Below are 22,652 nucleotides of genomic sequence, written 5' to 3'. Positions count from 1 at the left end.
GGAGCTGAGCTAACGGGGCCGGGAGGGCGGGCGCTGGAGGCAGAGGGCAGGGAGAACCTGGGCAGGAGCACCGCCGTGATGTGAGCTCTGATGTGTGGGAGAGTCAGAATGGGGCAAAACATAAGCAAATCAAGGTGGGAAAGGGTAAAAACACAGGACTAGGACAGACCAGAGCAATCACCCAGGACAGCTTGCCACCTCTGCGGGTGGTCGAGTGCTTGAAGCTCTGTTCAGAGCAGTCCCTGCAACACGGACCCCTGCCTCCAGCCACGCGCTCCCCATTGCCTGCTGGCAAAGTAAACCTCTGGGCTTCAGATCTGACACTGTCTGCTCCTGGGTGCCTAAGCCGGGCGCCAGCCCACCCATCACCTCTACTGAATGCCAACACAAAGAAAGATACAGACATACCTGAAGGGATGATTTTGTAGGTTGGCATAATTCAAAGTAAAGGGGCTACAGAGCTGACTCTGGGGTGCCAAGATGAAAGTAGCTGAGAGTGTTAGAAACATTCAGCATGGGAATAACACCAGCAAAAGACAACCTAACAGCAATAGTTTTCACAAAGACCTCAGATTAACAGTGGAGAGGAAATCAGACGCAGGAGTCTGTGTAGATGGAGACTGTTTAGAGGTCATGCTGCTGCTGTACAAGATGCAGGGGAGGGACCTGCTGCCGAGTACGTCTGTGTGTGTTACCTCTGGGGAGCAGGGAAAAAGCTGAGCATCCTTTAAGCACTCGAATGCTTTCAGCCATATAATGTTTGGATTAGGACCCACTTGAAGGTGCAGAGTGCACACTTGCTGAGTTTCAAACTGGCAGAGATGTACTGGTGCTTATTATAAGGTGAGAAGGAAAGAGGGAATGTCCTTATCGCTCAATCAGTTACGCGCAGGTAGAAGATAAGAGGAGCTTCTGAATGAGGAAATTAAAATTATTATTATCCAGACAAAGCCATTCTGTGATGCCCGTATTCCTTCCGAAATGACAGTAATGGGGAAAAGATATGTGAGGCTGCCAGCAGGAAGAAAACAACCCTGGGTTTTGCATTCGGAGGTGACAGGAGTGCAGGAGGGGCAGCAAGGGGAGAGCAAGCACTGTGGGGTGGATGCTCAGCACCATCCTGCGCGGTGCTGCTGCTGGGCTCCCCGTCCTGCTCACCAGCAGCCTGCAAACCAGAGGAAGCTCCGAGCAGAGCAGTGGTGCTGAGCTGATTAGGGGGCAGGAGAGATTGATTTATGATGAATGAATAAATAGGTGAGATTAAAGCGTGGCTAAACGGTGAGGAAGGGGAAAGAGCCTGGAAATATTTGAAGGGTGTTAACGGAGAGAAGGGATAAATTAAGGCGGAACAAGGGGCTTTAGCTATGAGCAATAGGATGAAATTAAAAGGGAATAACCAGATTTTATGTATGTGGCTTACCTAAATAAGGGGACAGCTCAGAATAGCTACTCCTCACTCGCTCCCCAGAGGATACCTTGTGCCGCACAAAGACTGCTTTGAGCACTCTGGATGTGACGTTAGCCCTGTGAAATAAGAGGCATTGCTACAGAATTGACAGTGCCCTTCACACTAACGCTTTGGCTTATTCCTTACCAGCCTCCCCATGTAGACAACAGGTATTTATCAGTGTACTTTCTTTTTTTTTAGGAGTGAGATTTAAGCCTGCAAAATAATCCCCTCATTGGACATGCGGAAGTAACTGCAATACTTGGCAGATCTAAAACAAGTCAGACAACAGAGAGGGGAATTTAAGCAAAGGACCACAGGGGAGGTCAGCTCCTGGCAGCCCCACATTGACCACCCTGGTGCAGACCACCCCCCATGGCAGCCTGGTGCCCACAGGTATGTGGCCATTGCCCACCCAACAGCCCGCCAGGATGGGATGCTGCCCCAGGAGGGGTTCGTGGCATTTCCCTTGACATTTTTTCCAGGCGAGGTCTTCCCCCTTCCCTAGGGAGGACAAAGCACTTTTCCAGGAGTTGCAGAGAACATTCTTGTTGCAAATACATGGACTTAGCCCCAACTCGTCCATCTTAATAGAAGTTATATAATTTTCCTTGGTGGTTCTGATTTTCTATCCCATTAATAATAAAAAAAGCTTCTCTGCTTATATATAATGCAATTCAACAGTAAGTCTCCGAGGAGGATCAAGACCACTTTGGCTTCCCATCAATTTGATACCAATCCCTCTCCTGTTAAACGACTCGAGCATGAGAACAGTGACGGGGAGTGGAGATTCAGCCCAGCACACAGAGCTTTGAGCCTGGATTTTTTTTGAAGACAGCAGAAATCCTCCAACTGATGTCAGCAGCCTTTCCATCACCCCTCGGAAGGCAGATCCAGGGGAAGAAAGCCTCTGCTTCCACCTGATTCCAGTCACGGTGCTGCAATGTCCTGGGTGGGGTGAGGCTGATCCCAGCTACCTGAGGACTGGCCCAGAAGACGCCACACGAACGAGCTGCGATGATTTTTCTGGTGCACACATTTCAAACTGGTGTCTGGAAAAGGGCTTGTTAGTCAGTGTGTGCCAAATGGAATACTTCATGACAGCACTAATTAAAATAAATGAAACTTGACTTTTCAAGATGATGGTTTTTTATAGCAAAGTACAGTAGTTTGGAAACATCTTTAATTTAATTGCAAAATACTTTCTCTGGTTATTTACTTAGAATTGTCTCCCATTGCAGAACTGCACCAGTATTCAGGATGCGCACTCTTGATTTCGACATTTCACATTACATTATCAAGTTAATCTACCCAAATCATTAACCCCCAGCAGGAAAGATTTTTAATTATGTAGATTCACCATGCGTTTTTCAAGAACTCTTATTTCTATGAGTTCAACCGCCATGTACTGTGGGCAGAGGGAGGGCACTGTCCTTCTGCACTTGATTTCATGAACCAGCATATTGAAATCCTCCAAATTTCAGCGGATATATCCTATTCACAACAGAAAACAGTTAATGCCCTGGAGAATTCCTGCCCTGCTGGAAAGGAGCACTGATGAGCACTTTGGTGAGCAGCAGGGCAATTTAGACCTATCTGAGCTTTTTTTTTTTTCTTTTTTCTTTTTTTCCCCTCTAACACAAGCTAGTTTTATTTCAGTGTAACTCAGTTCTGATTTACACCTCAGGATGTAATATGTGAATTGAACTGAAGCTAACTAAAAAGTGGTCATGAGTTTATAGTCATAGTTGGTCCTGCTCTTATGTAGGCTAGCAACCACATTGAAAATAATAGCAAAACCATCTCTTAACATCATGGGGAAACGAAAGCTTTGGGAAGAGGATGGAGGGAGGATGCTGTGTCAGCTTTTCCACAGTTGATAGGTGTTGGTTTGAGCCCTTCTCTCTCTCACACTGTCCCCAAAGGGGGGAATGGCAGGGTGGGGGTGTCAGCAGGGACTCAGCTGTCCTCTCCAGGGCTGGAGTCATCCTGGGAAAGGCTTAGTGCTGGGGGAGAAAAACATCAGTATTGTAAATGCTTGAAAAATCAGCAAGTCACAACTGGCAGAAGTCCAGCCCTCCACAAAATTGTGCCGATTTACTCATCCGAATCATTATCAGAGGCTGAATAGCATTCGAGAGGAAACAACTGCACAAAAGTGTGGTGTTCTCTCTATTAATGTCATTGGCAGGGTCAGGAGCAAGGATTCATACCATCAAATGTACAGCCTATACCGGATGATAAATGACGGCAATAATCCTACAGGAAGGGAGACATTTGAAATGCCAGGGTATGTCCTCCAAACGGGATGAAATGAAATTCTTCTGACTTGTGCAGCCAAGCCCCAAACACAATACAGAAATGAAGAGCTTAGAAAGCTAAGTGTGTTTTAATTGAATCAGAGAAATATCCTGTTTCTGGAGGCTCTGGACAATGAAGACATCAAAGCACAACTGGGAAGAATGAAGCATTTTGTGGCAACTGATTTTACAGCTTTCAGAGTGTCAGAGTGCTGAAGTGATTCCCTCTGTGGAAGATCATTATGTGGAAGTCCCAGAGATATATTGGCCAGTATCTTGGTACTTTTTGCAGGAATGTATGGCCAGCGTGGTACAATATAGACCACAAGTTATGTCTCTGAATGCAAGACCAACAATTAGGTGAGTTCCTTCTGAAAAAGTTTGCACACTATAAATTCATGATCTGTACAAATCCAAGTTTATCAAAAGCTTATTGAAGAGCTACAGCTCAGCTGCCACAGTTCATATCTCTATGTTGAAGTACCGGGTGCAGCCACCAGTGGGAATCACACTGATTTTACAGGTGTTTGGAAGCTTCCTGTGTGACAGCTTGTATCAAAAGAAGTTAATTTCAAGTCTTGTTTTCCTTATTCTTGCATCTGAAGCCAACAAAATCTCTCATCTGTCAGCCTGTGTAATGTTTTACCCATTGCTGTACCAAAGTTAGTAACAACATCTCTATCTACTGCTACAGACATCATTATTTTTTTGCCCTGCACTGCACTCAGAAGTTCCAGGTGGAACCAGAGTTATCACCAAGTCTGTACCTAATTTAAACGTCAGTCCAATATCAGACAAGCTACTGCACCAACAGTATAAATATGTGCTCTCTGATCCTGGGAACAGACTTGCAACCAGCAGCCCTTCAGCACATTTCTTTCTTGGTTCACATCTTTCTTGCATTTCAGATTGACCAGGATCTTACTAAAGACAAATTTGACAACACCAAGAATGAACAAGCTGACTCTGTCCTCTTCACTTTTGTTACCTGCCTGTTGCTATCCCCAGAGCCATAGATGCTGGCTGCTACCTGCAGACGTATGATTACTGAACACAGGAATGAATGAAGGAAAAGAGAAAAACACAACACAGCTACTTCATTTCAGGACCCTGTAAGTGAAGAGGCTGAGGATGCTGTCTCTGTTGGGCTGTGGCAGAGAGATGCTGAAGCATCTACATGTGTTCCTCCTGGAAATTCTCCAGACGTAGTAATCTAGTCATGGCTGCATGTCATCATATGTCTCCAGATTGGCAGACGATATCTAATTTAGAAAACTACAACAAAACATAGAAAACAAACAAAAACAACCAACACAAAACAAAAAATTGGCCTGGCTCTCCTAATGGTCCTTTAGGGAGACGAGTCGATGCTTCCAAGAGCTGCTGAGTGTGTGAGTTTATAGAGCTTTATATCAGGATTAACAGGAATGGAGAGAGCTCAACACCCCAGAAATAAAAAACAAACAAACAAACAAACAAACAAAACCCCACAGACAGTAGCTTGGATGTGTTTTGTGCAATGTTTGCTGTAAATGAGGTAGAGAGTGTGGAATTATTTTAATGGATCTAATGGCAAAAACAGAACAAAACAAAACACACACACAGAAAAAACAAAACTTGGGACACATTATCTTCTCAAACTGGAATGTATCAGGAATAGCTTGGAAATCAGCAGCCCAAATCTTCAACTATTACCAATCTTCCTGGAATTTAAGTGAAATCAAACGAGCTCTGCCAACTTACAGGAGCTGAGGATATGGCCTGATGGAATTACACAAGCATGAATACACCGTACGCCTAAAGAGAATTAGACCCATTATTTTTAAAAAAGCAAAGCTTGATTAAGGATGTTCAGTATAGGTTTAGAAAAAAAGAGCACTGTCATGCCTCACTAACTTCACTGTTCTGTTGAAACACGACTACCAGGGAGATATTAAACTGCACTGGGATTTTCTAAAATACCAATCAAAGAAGAGCAGTTTCAGGGAGCCGTGGAACAGCACTTTTGTCAGTGCTAATTGCAGGCGTTAATAGGAGCAGTACCACAACTAACTGTCTGACACTCTGTGGAAGTTGGAAGCACAAGTGCACTTCACTTTATGGGTGCAGACATACAGAGATAATTTCACTTGCAGCGTGGAGAAGCAGGATCTGAGCTCAAGAGGAGATGTGCCGATAACTCCCAGCATGAGCAGTCAGAGTTTCGAAAGCTGCAATGGGTGGAGGTGGGGTTCAGAAGGCATTTCTTAACAAGTAAACGTAATTATTGCGGCTGTTTTCAAGGCATTATTCTAATATTTGTGAAATACAGATCAAGAGCTTTATTATTTTTAATTGTATTGGAGAAGGTTCTTGACAAAGGCATGTAAAAAATGTTTAACAGTAAAACCCAAGGAAGCCTTTGCAAACTGGGCACACAGTGGGAAAAAGTTAGATCCATCCCCATTAAAAAAAATACATAAAAATCTATGGAAGATGGTAGCTTGCTGAGGCTGGGATCTAGAACAGACAGCAAACACCACCACCACATATGTTCAGGGACTCTTACAGGAGAGCCACTGGGATGGGCTGGATCAGATTAACTCAGTGAACTTTAAAGTTCAGTCACAAGTTTTCCTGCCCAAAGTATGTTAAATCATGCTCTGAACCAAGTATCCAAGCAGTGCTAGAAAAAAATAGGAACATTTCTTTAATTAATAATGGGCATTTTTGTCTTGAAGGATCTTACGAGGATCCAGTTAGGGTTATAGAGAACAGCTATGCGTGAGCCTTAGTGGCAGCGTGAAGAAAAATGTATTCATGTCCTCAAGGACGAGTTGGGTCTGATGGGGGAGTGAAAATTCACTATTAGCACTTTTGTCACTATAAGACAAGAGGTGCCAAATTTGCCCTACACCACCGCTTTACTTCAAGAGCCTTTTTTTTTTTTTTTTTTTTTTAATCATACTCATTAGAGAGCTTCACAGATCAACTTCACATCATTCCAAGTACAATTATCTTATTGGAGATATTTTAGTATAATTTTTTTTTTTTTGTCCTTTTGTTTCAGTTAGAGTTCCCACATAAAATCTTGGACAAATGAGACCAGTGGAGAATTCGACCACTGCTGTTAGCAGAACCTCTATTGCAGTTCCCTTATTCTAGCAGTGTAATGCAAACAGATCGAAAAGTCTTTCAGATGTGGCATTTTATGCTGCTTACCACATCTCCTCTCATTCGTGTTTCTAACTAATCATCTTTAACATTAAAAGATTCCCCTATGATGGAAAAGTTCATTAGAGGCCAATGCCTCATTGCACCCTTGCATATACCTTCCCTGCAGCCACTGCAGCTCCGCAGAGTGCCCTGTGCTCTGTCTCTCTCCATCGTCTCTAGATATAGAAGGCACAGTCTGAATATCACAGGTCTCTGTGTCGGAGAAGTTAAGCACTGCAGCTGCCAAGGATTTCAGCTAGCAGCACGGAGCTCCTGAAAAGTCAAGTGTCTTCAGGAGGGGTAGATGTCTTCTGCCAGCCCTACTTCACCCTCCTTTTTCCTTCTGTTCAGATTGAACGGCTCTGTCCCTCTGCACAACTTTTTTGGTGGAGGGAAAGCCAGAACTTAAAGATGTTTATACTCTCCCACTCTTTCAAAGGGGAGGAAAAAAAAAGGCTTAATATAGCCCGAGAAACAAAGGCGACAGCATGGGTAAGTAAGAAAGCACAGGTGTAATTTCTGGGCACAGTAAGAAGTCTTTTAAAAGCTCTTAAATGAGTAGTGTGTACATGTTTACCACTGCTGCAGCTGACATATAACCACAGGAGCCCTGCACTACGGGGATAAAATGAGAACTTGTGGAGGGTTATTGAACACTGGGAATTTTCACAGCGAGGCAGAACAAAATTATTTAGCACTAGGGGGTTCTCTAATTTTGGTACACTGGGAAAATAAAGCAGTGCTTTTGTCCAGGAATAATATTTCCTCTCCAAGGGCCAAATCCATCTGTGGATGGAAAGTGCTGTTGCCTTTCTCAGGTATAACCTGGGGTATGAAGGCTAGAATGTGTCACTTGGGCCGTTCAAGAAAATATGTGGAAATATTCGCCCAAGACTTACTAAAGAACTTTTTTGATTCCTTTTTTGTTGTTTGGCCTACCTAACTTCTCTTAATTGTCCCACAGCTTCCAAATTTAGAATATATTTTAAAATGTAAACAGATCTTCAAGGCTAGCAGCTTTGAGCCCAGGGAGTCTCCTGAATTATAAACAACCGAGCTGGTGAGACACTTGAAGTGTTTGCTGTGAGAGCAGATGAAAACCCTCCTGAGATGCAAGGAGCTTTGGCCCTGCTTCCAAGGCCATCACGCATTTTAGTTGGGTTTCACTGCGTTCGTTTGTGAAAGACAATCATGCAAAGACTTTGCAGCCAAGCACAGATTTTGTGGAGGACGACGCCCCAGTCACTCACCTAAGCAGTCCATCAGGCTGAGTTACGGACCTGCCACATGCCACCAGGCTGGGACTTCTGCTCGACAGCTTGTAGATCTTCACCCTCCTACCACTGAGGCTGTTATCACTGTTAGCATTGATTTGAAAGGCCACAGCACGGTGCCTTACAAGACGATCCCATTTTTATGGCTGAAATTACACTACCTACAGCCATTAAGTATCTTTTTTCTCCTCATTAAATTTTCATCGTTTTCTCTGATAAAATACAGCTTTGGAAGATTGCTGTTCCAGGTTCCAGCTTTTGCCTTACTCCTAAGGCTAGGGTTTTAAAGGTGTGATCCTGCAAATTACTCCTCGAGTAAGGATTTTTATGCAAATAGTCCTGTTAACTTTACACGAGAAAGAGTTTGCTAGATCATGCCTTTATCCCTAGGCTTAGAGTGGAAACACAACTGACCTTTAGCCGTAATGAGTGCTAGTAAAAATATAAGTGTGACAAAATTACCTGGATCTTTGCAAGCTGATGCAAGCTGAGTGGTGTGCTGGTTGGGGACAGATCTCACAACACACCGAAGGAGTTAAGTCATTTCACAGTGTTAGATAACAGCTAATTGACAGCAGATATAATGCATGTTGATAACCAAATGTAATTTGGCAGCTAAGAATGAAAGAACCCAAATATCTGCTAAACCAAGCTGTAGGGAGTTATTATAGGAACACTCCCAAAGCTTTTGCAGCTGCAGGAAAAAGAAAAATAAAAAAAAAAAAAAGAAAGAAAGAAAACATGATGCTGTGATGTAATACAAAAGAAAGAGGAATCAAAACAGATGGTGCAGTTGGTATGTAAGACACCAGTGAGATTGCACCTAAAACGTGGCACACTGAGAGCTGCGATTGCTGTGCAATGTAAAAATGCAGCAGGCTATGAGAAATGTGGCTGAGCGCAAGCGTTATGACACTGTGCTTATGAGATTACAGGGAGGATGAGCTACCTGGGTGAACTTGTGTGTGAAAACAGGGCAGAAAGATCTCCTATTTTATAGCAAATCAAATTCAGCCACCAGGAGGTGAAGGGCAATAAGCCAGGTGGGCAGGTGATGAGCACTGAAGGAGGCAGTGCAAGCTCCAGGTGTGCTGCCAGCCCAGTGGGTCCTACCCCAGAGCTTGGCATCCTTTACCTCAGTGCCTTCCCTCCCCTTGGGTCCGAGGAGGCTGTGCGAGAGGCTCAGCACAGCTCAGCCTGTGGTGCTGATCAAACAGCATCCCGACACCGGCTGCCCCGCTCCGTCTCCCCTCGGGTAACCAAGCATTAGCATTATTAATGCAAACATTTGCCACCTCTCTTCAGCTAAAAGAAAAACAGGTCAGCAGCATCGCCGCTACTCCACACTTCCCTTCACTTCCTTTCCACCCCATTTCTCCTCCCTGCTCGTGCCTGCCCGCGACCCTGCTCCATCATTCACTGTGTGCCTCCTCGTCATTCTTCTTCCACCAGTCTTGCTCTATCTTCCCTTCCTTCCCTCTTTGTCCTTTGTCACCCCATTATGCAGGTGCCTTTTTTTTTTCTTCTTTTTTCTTAATTTCCTTGCTTTTACCTTTCCTCTCTGCCATATTTTTTCCTTCCACTCTCTCGCGGTATTTTTGATGCTTTCCCCTTGCCTCTCTTTTTATTGCCCAGCTGCATTGTCTATTGTATTACTTGCCATTATCTCCAAATACATTTTGATATATTTTCCCCCTTTTTCCAGACTGATGCTTTGTTCCCTTTAAGGCACCAGAAAGCACTAAAGGTTAGAGAGGGAAACAGAAAAGCATTCCGGTAGTTTTCCATCAGTCTGCGTATAAAAGCACTTCTTCTCCCACTTGATGAGAAAGCAGCGAGCGGTTCCCCCCTGTATCAAGCTCTTTTACACAAAGAGGTTGCTGCAAAAAGAAACCAAGTAGATTTCTAACCAGCCTCCCGCTTATCTCTGCCTCGGAGCCCAGCGAACCGGCAGCCTTTTTGTGTGCTGCGGTTGTTGACGCCACGTGAAGCTGATGCAAGGGCGAGGGGGAGGTGGCTGCTCGCATCGCTCGGTGCCCGGCAGGTCATGGCAGGTCCCTTGGCTGGGGCACCGCGATGTATTTCCCACCTGGAGAACTTACAGCCTTGGTACGATCACAGGGAAAAGAGATCTTTAACTTTGCCCGGCCCGAAGCGGTTGCAAAATGGGAGGTAGAGGAGGAGATGCTTCGGTACAAAAGTGAAGCTTAGATCTTCAGGTTAAACATAGCCGACTATGTTATGTATCCAAACCACAGCTGTGACCACGAGGGTCTAAAACCAGCAATACGTGTGCAGGGAAGGGGTGCACATCACGCTGTATGGACTGAAATGGGTTTTTCAGACCGTTAATGACAAAGAGCTCCCCTCCTGGGCGCTGCTTCTATTAGAAGAAAGAAGAGCACCGTCCTGAGACCACGTACTGCTCATAGCTGTCCGCTCCCCTTCCCTTTTGCACCAGCAGCCAGTTGGGCCCCAGCCCTTCCCTGCACCACACAACCCATAATTTAGGGGTCTGGGTCTGTCCGAGCCCCTCAGATCGGCCCCAGTTCAGCATATCTCACAGGTGGGGGCCATGACCAGAGGCTGTCCTGGAGTGGGTGTTTTCAGACCTGTAAGGAAGGTGGCAGAGCCCCAGAGCTGGCCAGAGGCAATGTTTTTTGACACAAAGCACCTGCACAGCGAGGAGGTGCTGCAATGGCACCGCATTCGTGCTGTAAACATTGCTGCGTGATTAGCAGGAGATGAGACAAAATGCAATCCTGAAATTATGCCTAATAAGGCGCAAGGAAAATGAGAACATACAGCCGGAAGGTGAAAGGCCCATTATGAAAAATTTGGTCTCCTGTTTTTCTTTAAAATATAATTTCAGTCAAATGGATCTTATTTGCACACTTGCATTTGTCATGCTGTCTCTTTTCTGCAACCACACAATACTTTTATCTCTGATGAGGAAATATTGTAACTGCTTTTGTCTCATTCTCTACCTTTGCTACGGTTCTCTGCTTTCTTCCCCAGCACTAAAGAAAAAAAAAAGTGTCCCTCATCTAAGGCACAGTACCAGAGGTTTAATGTTGACAGTGTGCTTTGTCACTTTGGCTCTGGAAAAGGCTTACAAAAGCTTTATTAACAGGCTCATTAGCACGGCCTGATTTACTTCTGCAGACTTTACTCTTTTACTAGTTTCCAGGAGCATCAGCATCAGTTGCAGGGCTAATGAATTCACTCAGATTTGCATGCTAATGAAGCTCCCATGACTCTCTGTGCTCTCTACTTCAAATCGATCTTTGCTGTTGCTTGAGGAATATTAATTGAAATAAAAGTAAAGGGGAGAACCAGGCGTTTCGGCTGGACTTGCTGTAATCCAAGGCTGCTGTGTAATTCGTATTTCATACATTACAGTGTTTCACATCTTATTTCTTTCATGCCTTATTGACTCTAACTGTACAGGAGACATCACCTTTAGGAAGTTCCTAATGTGGTGGTTGGCCAGAGACTCAAGGGACTACTTATCTAAAATCACATTTGGGCTCTCAATAAATAGGTCAGTCACCTGAAAGCGATTCCGTGCACCAAAGCAGTTCCAGTTATCTTTTCCCAAACATACGAATTTCATTTCCCTTAAACAGAAACAGAAAACCGTCGGCTCCAGTTACCTTCAGAGCCCTCCACTGCCCGGCCGTGAAGCACATCCCACAAAAAGGGGGTGAGGAGCCCAGTGCAGGGGGGCTCTGGCTCCAAATGGGGGCTGCAGCAATGCGGGGAGCAGCGACATCTCCGGGGATGGCACCACAGGCTGCCCTGCGTGATGCAGCCGGGGTGCATGCATTATTCCCCAACAGCAGAAGAACATAACGAAGCATCTTTCCTGGGCAATCAGCTCATTGCACTGCAGCTGCCAATATGTAAGTTAATATATTTATATCATCTTGGAGCATAATGATTGTCATTTCACGGGCTGGCTCACTGAAAAGTCGGTTTGTGCCTGAATGCCTTTTTAACAGGGACTGCTCTGTTTTGGGCTGTTGTAACAGAAGCAAAGGAATTTGGGAGTGCAAGAAAGGATTCAGAGCCCCGAATCTTCTGCTCCGGTAGGTCTGTAAGGTTCTTGCCCCATAGGATCAAACGAACAGACACAACCAAAACAAGCTGTTAACTGGAGATATTACTCTTTCACCCCTGTTTAATTTTAGCAACGCTGGTAACTGACTGATGCCCTAGGAAGAAACCCCATTGCACAGTCTTATTTTTACAAGAATATTTTTGGCTTCTGATAGTGCACTTAACACATCCAAATTAATGGAAAAGAAGATTCTTCACTGAGCAGCCTCCCATGCCTGCTTTTCATAATTTGATACAATAGCAAAGCATACATTGAGATTAAAATGTGCTTTTGGATGCTCAATTGCGAGAAATCATTCAGCAAAAAACAAGGCACCATTTTCACAATATCTCTTGTGAGTGAGCATAAATCTAACAGCTCCATTTTGCTTGCTGCAAAAATAACACCATCCCTACATACATTTTTTTTTTTTCCAAACAGAAGTAAAGAAAATTAAATAAAATGAAAAGCAAGCTGTGGACTAATTATCCTTTTCTAAATGACTTCATATTGTAAAATAGCCTATTGAATGCATAATGAACATCATTACCACCAACTGTTTGCAAGTGGAGGAAAGCCGAGCGGTCATCCCGTCATTATCAGCACTTGTTTCGCGCGTGATGCAGAGTGCCAAGGTGAGAGAGATGCTTCCTGCCCTGGCCGCCAAAAAAGCAAGGCAACCTGAAAGCTTAGCTATGTTTTGTGGCACCTAGCCCTGCCTCCAGCCCCATTTCTTTGTTCTTTCCTGAGCTTTGATTGCCCCACGTGCTGCAGCGTGCTTTGGGGACTGGTGGATTTCTCCAGCCGTGAGAAGGGGAGGAAGGGCTGAGGGGCTGCCTGGGTGGGCAGTGTCTGCTGCTGTGGGAGATTTGAAGGGGACATGTATTTTAGGGCATCTGCCTTGGTTGGGGAGAGGGCTCCCAGCCATGACCCGGTGAGCATTTCCCAGTATTTATAGCAGATATTCCCTGCAAAGCTCTTCTGTGCTCTGTGGCGAAGAGGTCATTTGTAACCGTTTGGCCTGGATCACCCTGAATGAAAACATCCAATCAACCCCTAATTGTGACAAATTATATTAGTCTGTGTTTGTGCAACTCACATTGCAGCAACTTAATTCAGGCTGCGCTCGGGTCACAGGAAGCAGGTGAGGCTGCAGGGAGGAGCACGCAGGAGACCTGCACATCCCTGCCTCCACCCCGGGCATCCCCTCATCCCAAAGGGCTTGTGTGCTGCCACCTAGACACCACCTCTCTGGTGTGATAAACGGAGCAGGTTAGTCCCACTCCATGTTCAGTGCTGCCTGCAAGGCCTGGGAAGACAGAACACCCAACCTGTGATCCAGCACCATGTCAAAGTGAGGTGCAGAAAGAGAGGAACACAAGGAGATTGCGTGTCCTTGCCCCGCTATTCCCTCTCCCTATAGAGCAGTACCCTGGGTCTTCAGAAGCTTTGCTCTTGCCCAAGATGTGACAGCGAAATTAGAAAAAAAAAATATCCTAAAATTAATTTTCCTACATGACATATCTTAAAGGGCGCTGTCAATTGGCTTTATAATTACATTTCTAAGTCACTGGAAGATTACACTGAGGCTGAACTTTACAAAACCTGAATATTTTTATTTTTTTATTTTTTAAATTGAAAACCTTTTTGGGGATTTAAATACAATCCTCCAGTGCTGTAACCCCATGTAGCAGCAACAGCAAGGAAATGGCTGGAATATGCTATCCTTGTTCCTCCTGCTTTCTACCTCTGATTTCCCACTGAGGCTACTAAACCTTATGGGATTCAGTGCCTCCTTCTTTAGGGATGAGCAGCACGGTTAATTACAAGTGCTCAGGTCTCCCCACAAATCATGACACCACCCTTACTCCTCAGTATCATGAGAAAAGGCTTTGAGTGTTAATATTGGAGGCAAGAGGTTTATTTTGCTATCTGGCTTTTGAGCCTCCCAGATATCCCCACTTCATGCCTTCAGGCTTTTCTCTGCAATGAGAAAAGCCAGAAGCATCTTAGCGGAGAGCTGAGCTTCTCACCTTATCAAATTGCTCCAGGTCTGAGTGAGAAGCTGGGTGTCAGGAGACTGAGCAGGGATATCTGCAGGTCTGCCTATGGGGAAAATTTTGTTCTGGAAACATTGAAATGAGCTGAAATGATGAGCTGCAGCATGGGTGGGCATCTCCTAGTGCTCCCAGCTAAAATTCTACCTCATTTCATACCTCATGCCTTGTGTTTTCTATTGAATGAGAGAAAATACAGCAAGTTTTGTCTACATTTGTCCCCTATCTATTCAGGGGACACTCAGGAAGAGTGTTAAACAGAGATTTGATTTAAAAGCCCACTAGCTAAACTACATTAAATTTTTACATCACTGTTCCACATTGAAATCAGGCTGCTTTCCTTTGAGCTCCCTTCGCTTTGAGATGAAGCTTGGTTTAACAAGTTAACTTCCATGTGAGCAAACTCACCGCCTAGTAAGGCAGAAAAATAAAAGCACAAAGAAGCTTGACTTTGTAGCGGTTGGGCTTGCCAAATGCGCATAGGAAATGATGGAGCTCCCTGTGCTCATCCACTACAGGAATCTATATTAGGTTTTTTCAAAGTCTTACAAGCACAATAAGCTAATGCAGTCTCTCAGCACAGGTAAGATTTATTTCTCTTCTTCTCTAATATATTTGAACCCAGATTCTCTGCTTGTATAATCCATTGGCTTACATGGGTTTACAGTAGATATTGCCATTTGATCTATGACTGGTCTTGGTCTTCTGGCTCTAGTTTAAGTGAAAGAATAGAATTCAAAGGACAATTAACAGAAAAAAAATAGTCTTACATGTACTGAAGACAACAAAATTGCAGTCTGGTATCAAATAGTAGTCTAAATAAATAACCCTGGGAAAACCAATTACTTGCATATGAGAATGATATTGGCAGAAGTGTGAGTATTCTCCTGCGTCATACCCAAAAGGCAATATTTAGGCATAAAACGGGTATCTGGTTCTTGAAATAGCATAGCACTGCACCGATTATAATTTAAAAGAAAAATAATCGAAACTCAAGATAATCCTTCAGGTAATCAAAAGCTGCATCAGTAGCAAGTGCTCGTAACCTGCCGTGCCTCTCTTGCAGGGCTCCTGGAGCAGACAGCGAAGACACCTGATGGTGCTGGGGTTGGGAGGTGGTGGCATGGTGACTGACAGCACAGGGCAGCATGAAGAGAGAGCATCAGGAAATTGCCTGGAGAACCTGCAGGGAAAGAACAGCCCTCCGCACCTACGATAGAGCACCTCACATAAGCTGTGCAAATACATATGCATATATAGCACATTTCAATTCATTTGTAGGCTACATTGAAAATTTAGGTTGCATGGCTCTGACTAGACAAAGTGCATTGAATGATTTTGTTTCTAATATGAGAGTGTTGGCGATTTTAACAGCATTTGATCTGCTGAAATGAGATATGGCCTGGAATAACAAGCAGCAGTTCAAAGATTTATCTAAATATATTTGGCAGTTCCCCCACCCTTTGCTCGCAATATGTACATATCACAATTGAGACTATCCCCTGTAAATTACCACCCTCCATGGGGTTCTCCTGTTCAATTATTTCAAATAAGCGAGGCCAAATGCTCTCAACTTAGCCAGAGATAATCAACTAATGTAAAGCAATTTCCAACAGTTATATTCTTCTGCTTCGGGCTCATTAAAAAAAAAAAAAAGGAAAATTGGGGTGGAAAGAAATAGGGAATGTTATCGATTGTTTGCCAGTGCTGGATCAGCTGTCATGTGTGTACGTAAATATTAAGGACAGCAGCACTGGATACCAAGGCCAAGCCATCCTCTGTAACTCAACAGCAGCAAGACCGGGCTCAAAGCCCCCTGCACTTGCCATCGCTATGGAGACTACGTGGATGAGACGTGGATGAGATCCTTTCATTAGTTGGGAGATCCATCTGCTGGTATAAAGCTGCAGGAATTAGTTTCACTTCCAGGGCTTTTTAATTATGCTCAAATATAAGTGCACCAGCCAGACAAAGATGTTGCATTACCTCCTAAATTTCAGATCGTGACATTCTCTCCTTCAGGCATTATGTTTGCTGTTTGCATTGACTTTCAATTTACAATAGCCATTTCTTGCTGTAGTATAACACAAATTTCACTGCAAATTCAGAAACTCAATGCAATAGAGATGAAACTTTGTAATTTACATAATCGGAAATGTACTGAGCAATAGCTGAAAGTTCTGATTTTAGACATATTCCTGAAATAGAATGGGATTTTCTTTTTTTTCTTGTGTTTTGTAAGAAATGACCCATTATCTTTTAAATAATTGTAGAATTCTGCCTTAGTATTGCCAGTATTCCCCATTATCAGTCAAACTAATAGGCCTGGAGAATGAAACCCCCAAAGAAATCCTCCAAATTAGTGAAATAAATGCAGTTAATGATGATAATTAAGTCACTGGGGATAATTGAGAGATTATCCAATTACTATCTATAATTCTTCAGCTTGCAAATAAGATAAGAGTATGTAGAGCTAATCCATTCTGATAATAATAATAATAATTTAAAAAAAATAGGGAAAAAAGCACAAAGAGCCCCCAACTCAACGATCATTAAATTTCTTCATGACTGGAGGTATTTTGCCAGTTTAATTGCCTAATCTGTTTTTTTTCTAGTCTGGAATAATTTTTAGGCAGCTGTTGTGACATATTGCTCTTGAGGAATTAGAGATATTCTGGGTCAGGGCTGAATCCCCTGTGCAGGTCCTGAGGAACTCTGCTTTTCCCTGGGACTGAGAGGTGTGTTTAGAGCAAAAGTCCTACAATAACTATGTGTGAATTGCTTAAAAATAAGAAGGATGAGCTCAGTCTGGAGTTCCTGCTCTGAATTCTGATGATAAATTTAGGGCAAGATTTGTACCAGATGTTCCAGACAGAAGCTTTATGCCAGCAGACCCTATTGTGCAGAACGACCCGCAAATCCCCCTGACTTCACCACCAACTGCAGCGACATATCTTGTGGTTGCTGTAGTCCTGCAGAAGTTCACCACCACGTTGTCGCTGTGGCAAGGAGAGGCTGTTGACCTCCCAAGACCATGGGAGCTAAGGAGAGGTTTTGGTCCCAAATATTTCTCAGTCTGACACAGCCCAGGTCAAGGTGGCTAGAGTTTTCTAATTTAGGAAATGGATTAGGAAGAGGAGCCAACATGCAGGAAGACATAGTCAGTTTGTATGTGATAGATAACATTTTTGGGGGAGATCACTACCTTTTTGCTCTCACTTTTGTTACAAGTGTTTGTGGGGGTCTGTTTGGCACAGGTGATTTAAGGAGATCTAAATACAACCCCTAGCCAGTCAATTAAGGATGTGTTTAATTTTAACATGTGCATAGCTCCTTTGGATCTCATCCATGGAAATCAATGGCAAGGCTGCTGATGGTTTGATTGTCTTCGGATCGGAGCCAGCAATTTTGATTGTAGAGATCAAATGTTTCAAATTAGACATAAGACTAATGCTTCACTGGATTAGGGAACCAATTAATGGAAGTGGGGTTCTTGTTATAAGATTTCCCTTAACTTCCATGCAGATATTTGTCCTAAACACAGAGTGCATCTTCATTGCCCTTGAACGCATCTTGGTATCTTGGAAAAAAATGGAGAGGGTTAATACAACCAGAATCCTCTAATGAAGCTATTGCAAGGCATACGTGATTCTGTGCAGGAAATCAAATCCTTGCATTGAAAGACCTCATGCTAAAAAGGTAAGCATCAGAAAGCTGTTCCAGTCCTATTTATACAAAAAGATCCCTAGAGCTATCTGGGATTGACAGAGCCGGACAAGCAAATCAGAAGGATCTGAGCAAAGTGCTACCCCCTTGCTGCACGTCTTTCCTCACCTTAAATAGCTGCTGGAGAATAAAACATCCCTCAACACAGACCTCATCCTCCTAACACAGACCTCTATGCGAGCATCCCAGCTCTGGCCTCTGCTCAGTCCTGCCAGCCCAGTAAAACTCCATTTCAGACTCAAACCCTCTCTGCACTCAGAAAAAGCCCTCAGAACTGAGTACCTCCAGAGGCTGCTGCTGAAAGGTAAAGCTCCTAGAGGAGCTCTCAGCCTACCCAGTGAGCTCAGCCCTAACTTGGGAGCATTTTATAGCAGTGTATTTTTATTTCCTTGGATGCCAAGGGAGCCCTGGGTGGCAAGCTTGGTTTTGGGGCAGTTCTGCTCCTAATGGTGCCCAGATGCCAGGCTGGAGCTGATGAAGGGCAGCTCCCTTTGGTAACAAACCAGTGCTTGTGGCCAGGCACATACTGACGCCTGTAACATCAGAACAGCATATTAAGCCACAAAATGTTTCTGTAAATACTGTTTCACACTTGGGTAAGCAAAGCATGCTTTTATCAGAGAGACAGTGCAGGGTGTAAATTACATTTTAATTGAGAAATTGTGAATGCCAGCTTTTGCTTCTTTTTTTTTTTTTTTTTTTGTTTTGTTTGTTTGTTTGTATTTTGCTACTAAAAAGGCCTGGTTGCTGGTGGAAGAGCTGACTGATGCTCCCTGCAACGAGTCTGCTCTCTTTTTTGCAAACTTTCCCTCCATCCTTCTGGCTCTGCTTGCTGCGATTCTCCTCCTCCTCCCTAACAGAGATATCTCCAGGCCCACGGGTGCTCAGGAGCCTCGTTTGCTTGCAGCCTGGCAGCCATCCCTGCAACATTTGCCGGCTGGGAGCGGGTGGCCTGGCTCTCCCTTTGCCCGCTGCCCCTCGTCTCCTTGCCGTTAGGCAGGTGCCAGCGAGGCTGACAGCCTGCTGAGACACAGCCGTGTCACCCGGGGGTGGAAATCAGAAGAAAAAGCTCTGTTGAGAGCCTGGGCATGGGGTGTTTTTCACTGTGCAGTCCATGAGCATGCTCGCCCCCTCCCCACAGCAGCTGGTAGTGTTGCAGCCACGGAGGGGCTCCCAGGAGCATCTCTCCTGTTGGACACCTGACCACAGCCATCCATTTGGGGCGCGCCGTGGTACAGATGTTCTTTACTCCTCCAACATTAAAATACCACTCCTGGAAAGCTACAGTTGCAGCTGGGCAGCACCAGGAGGATCTTAAGACTTCGGGCATCTTTGCAGGTCTTTGCCTTCCCCTCGTTTTTCACACCTCAGTGTTGTACCCCAAAGGACCGCTATTCATCTAAGGCTTGGCAGCAGTGTGAGCTCCTGCAGGATCTCTTTTTCCCTGCTGATGGAAAAAGGCAATGGTTTGTAGCTGAAGCAGAAAACATTCTGCTCTCTGGAGTCTCAGATATCCCTCATTCCTGGAAAGGTTTCCCAGGGCCCCGCAAGGGAGGGGAGATGAGCAGCACCCCATCCCTCCGGGCACTCCATGAACCACCAGAGCAGGAGCTGGATGTGGCTGGGCAGGAGGAGAGGGCAGAGAAAGGAAGGGTGGATGGGGCCAGATGTACTGAATCGGAGTTCCTTGCGGGCAGCATTCGCTGGCAGGGCTCCGAGAGAGCCCAGGCGGGAGACGTGGAGCTGCGTCCCCCCGCTGGGAGATGTGCTGGGAGCATGAAGCACTTCCAGCTGGGAGCGCAGAGCTGCAATTGCAAATTGCACCCTCGGTGCTCAGGGGGGTGAGTCGAGCCCATTAGCCAGCTAATCCTCACAACAGGCTTTTGTGAGGCTACTATTTTGTTCTGGGGAAATGTATGATCTACTGATTACACAGTATCCCAACATGCCAAATGTATGCTTGAAACCAGTAAACAATAAATATTTAATTAGCCGGTCATTTTGACAATAACAACAGGCAACAATTAAGCTGGCTTTTCATTTCCCGTTCATTTAGTTGTCAGTGTCGTATAGTTACAGTTAAAAGCCAGCTCCTGACTTGACCACAACCTTTATTAAGATTGTGAAGACAGAGAATATGTAGGTTTGATCTGAGCTTTTGATCTATGTCTCTGATTTCTCCTGCCGTTGTGCATATTGTGAGAATGACTCAAATAACCATTAATATTATGTGGGTTGAATATGAAATTTTGAAGTTTTTTTAAAGTCTGACAGTGCCAAAGAAGACTTCAGAGGCAATACGGTCATGTTGCAACCCAAAACCACTCATCTACTCCATTCCCATCAGGGCTTCTCTCACGTCACCTGTCTGTGTCCGCACTCCTCTTCCACACCGAGCCTCCCTTCCATCCTCATCCCTCTGCGTGTTCCTCTTTACTCCTCTGCTCTTTTTTGTCTGCAGTCCTTCTGCTGAGTCCTAGACAGGCTCGTCAGTGGGGTATCAAGTTCTGAAAGGAAAATGGAAGAAGAAAAGCTATTTTTCATGCAACAGATTTAATTTCTATGCCAGTTATGTTGGTAGCTACAGACTCTGCATCCTGCTTCATCTCTTTGTTCTTGTCTTTGTGTAGATCACCAGACTTCACTGGTAGACATCCTTCTTGTCAGGCTTACTGAGAAAGCCTAGGGCTGGAAACCAAACTCTTCTTACATGTTAAACCTACCTTCTTCACACGTTAAACACTTCGGTCCAGAGGAGATGCTTAGCAGGGTGGGAGCAGGATTAGATAGGACCTTCTCCCACCACAGACGAAGCCCCTCCTGCTGCTGACAATGATGCATCTACTCTTACAAACAAATCAGGGCTTCTCCTAGATGGCTGTCAGCCAGGTGGTGCAGGTATGATAAGGAAAGGAATGGGGATTTTGGCTGGTTGAATTCAGAGTACCAGACTGTAAATGAGGAGACTTGGTTGTAATCACAGTTCTCCTGCTGAATGGCTGTCTGAATGCAGACAAGTCATTTTGCATCTGTTTCCCTTTCCATCCTTTTCTGTGTTGTCTATGATTGCGAGATCTTTACAGCACATTAATGTCTCCCTGATGTACCCAAATGGCATTTAACACTGTGCAGTCACGACCCTGTTTGAGACATATAAGCACTGCTGTAATGGATGACACACACACTAGCCATGCATTCACTTATAGATATCGCTCCTTTTTACTTATTTCCCTTTCACCACCACAATGCCACATCCTGCCCAAAGTCTTCATATAATGGCAGACTTCTAATTTATCAGTTTTACTGAGTCTTGTTAGATTTTACTGAGTGTTGAAGTCAGTTCCAATTTAATTTTGACTTTGACTAGAACTGAAAACAGAGCCTTGAGTCCTCCCTATACAATAGAAGTAATGTCCTGCAAAATAAATGGAATTAATTGTGAAAGTCAGCTTTGAATCAAGTCCACTGTGTTTAGACCTACTAATCAGAAAGCATTTATAGAGTCACGAGAAGCTGATAAAACGTGTACACAGTTTTAAATATCCCATTGTAATGCATTGTAAACCTTAATTTAAAACCAGACAGCTTAAAAGCTTTATGGATTTGATTGATGATATACCCTTTATATTGATGGCTGAACCCAGCGTACTGTTATTTCTGCTTTGTCTTGCTAACAACAAAGTTTAGAATGATAATATATTTTTATAAAAAGCTTTACTATTACGCTACTGCAAAAGTGACATTAAATAATGATAATAGTCCTGAGCCACAACTTCACACAGAATCAGTTCTGGAGGCAACAAATTTACATACCGCAGGCACAGAAGCTGCTGGCATTGCAGGGAGAATGCTCCAGATCTCCAAAACATTAGCATGAGAGCATCCCACAAAGCAAAGGAGGAAAGAAAGGCAAATTTTGGCAGCTGAGGAATTCAAATCCTTCATCTCCAGCTGCCAGCATGAGGCTGGGGGTCTGTGGCTCTCCAGCCAGCCAGGCAGAGGTCACATCCCAAGGGACAGAGCAGCCAAGGGACACCTCTGAAAAACCCATGAGAAATGTTAAGTCCATGAAATCCCCCAGAGGAATTTCAGTTCTGCAGGGGGAAGAGCAAACCCAGTGGTTTGCTTTAATAATGCAGCATTTGTGGTTCATTTTCCTCCTCTAATCCTGCCTTTGTAACACGACTAGAGCAGAGTCAAGGCGAGCAGAGCAGAGCAGCAGCTCATCCACATAAGCCTCACCGAGGGATGTGTTACCTGTCCTTGCAGAGGAAGCACAGACCTGATCAAGCACCTTGGGAGCCCTCCAATGTTGGTGAAGACCTCGTGGTATGGTTTAGCTAGATAAGCAGAGGGACAGACATCTTCACACGTCTGAGCTGGATCACATTCGTGTCACCACACAATTCAGGGTGCACAAACCCTCATGACTCTGTTGCACGGATATGTCAAATTCAGCCTCATTTTTTCAGGTCAGCAATGAAAAATATATAACTTGTGCTGATGGGCAGCCACCCTGTGCAGAACAGTGGCAGCAAATCACATCCAATT

General features: G+C 44.4%; 1 long non-coding RNA gene across 3 annotated transcripts in view; it reads right to left on the bottom strand.

The window, feature by feature from the left end:
* Positions 1-22,652, bottom strand: part of LOC106044873 (uncharacterized) — an 89,022-nt gene that overhangs the window by 5,023 nt on the left and 61,347 nt on the right. For 2 of the 3 annotated variants that reach the window (XR_010834590.1, XR_010834589.1), the window contains exon 2: positions 20,466-20,608. This is a non-coding gene — a long non-coding RNA (uncharacterized lncRNA). Of the gene's footprint in view, positions 1-14,949; positions 15,586-20,465; positions 20,609-22,652 lie in introns of those variants that run through there. The other variant, XR_001212519.3, reaches the window with a different exon arrangement.

This window comes from Anser cygnoides, chromosome 12 (genome assembly GCF_040182565.1).
Source record: "Anser cygnoides isolate HZ-2024a breed goose chromosome 12, Taihu_goose_T2T_genome, whole genome shotgun sequence".
Taxonomy (NCBI): Eukaryota; Metazoa; Chordata; class Aves; order Anseriformes; family Anatidae; genus Anser; species Anser cygnoides.
The sequence above is the reverse complement of the archived record's forward strand: the minus strand, read 5'-3'. Positions and strand labels throughout refer to the sequence as shown.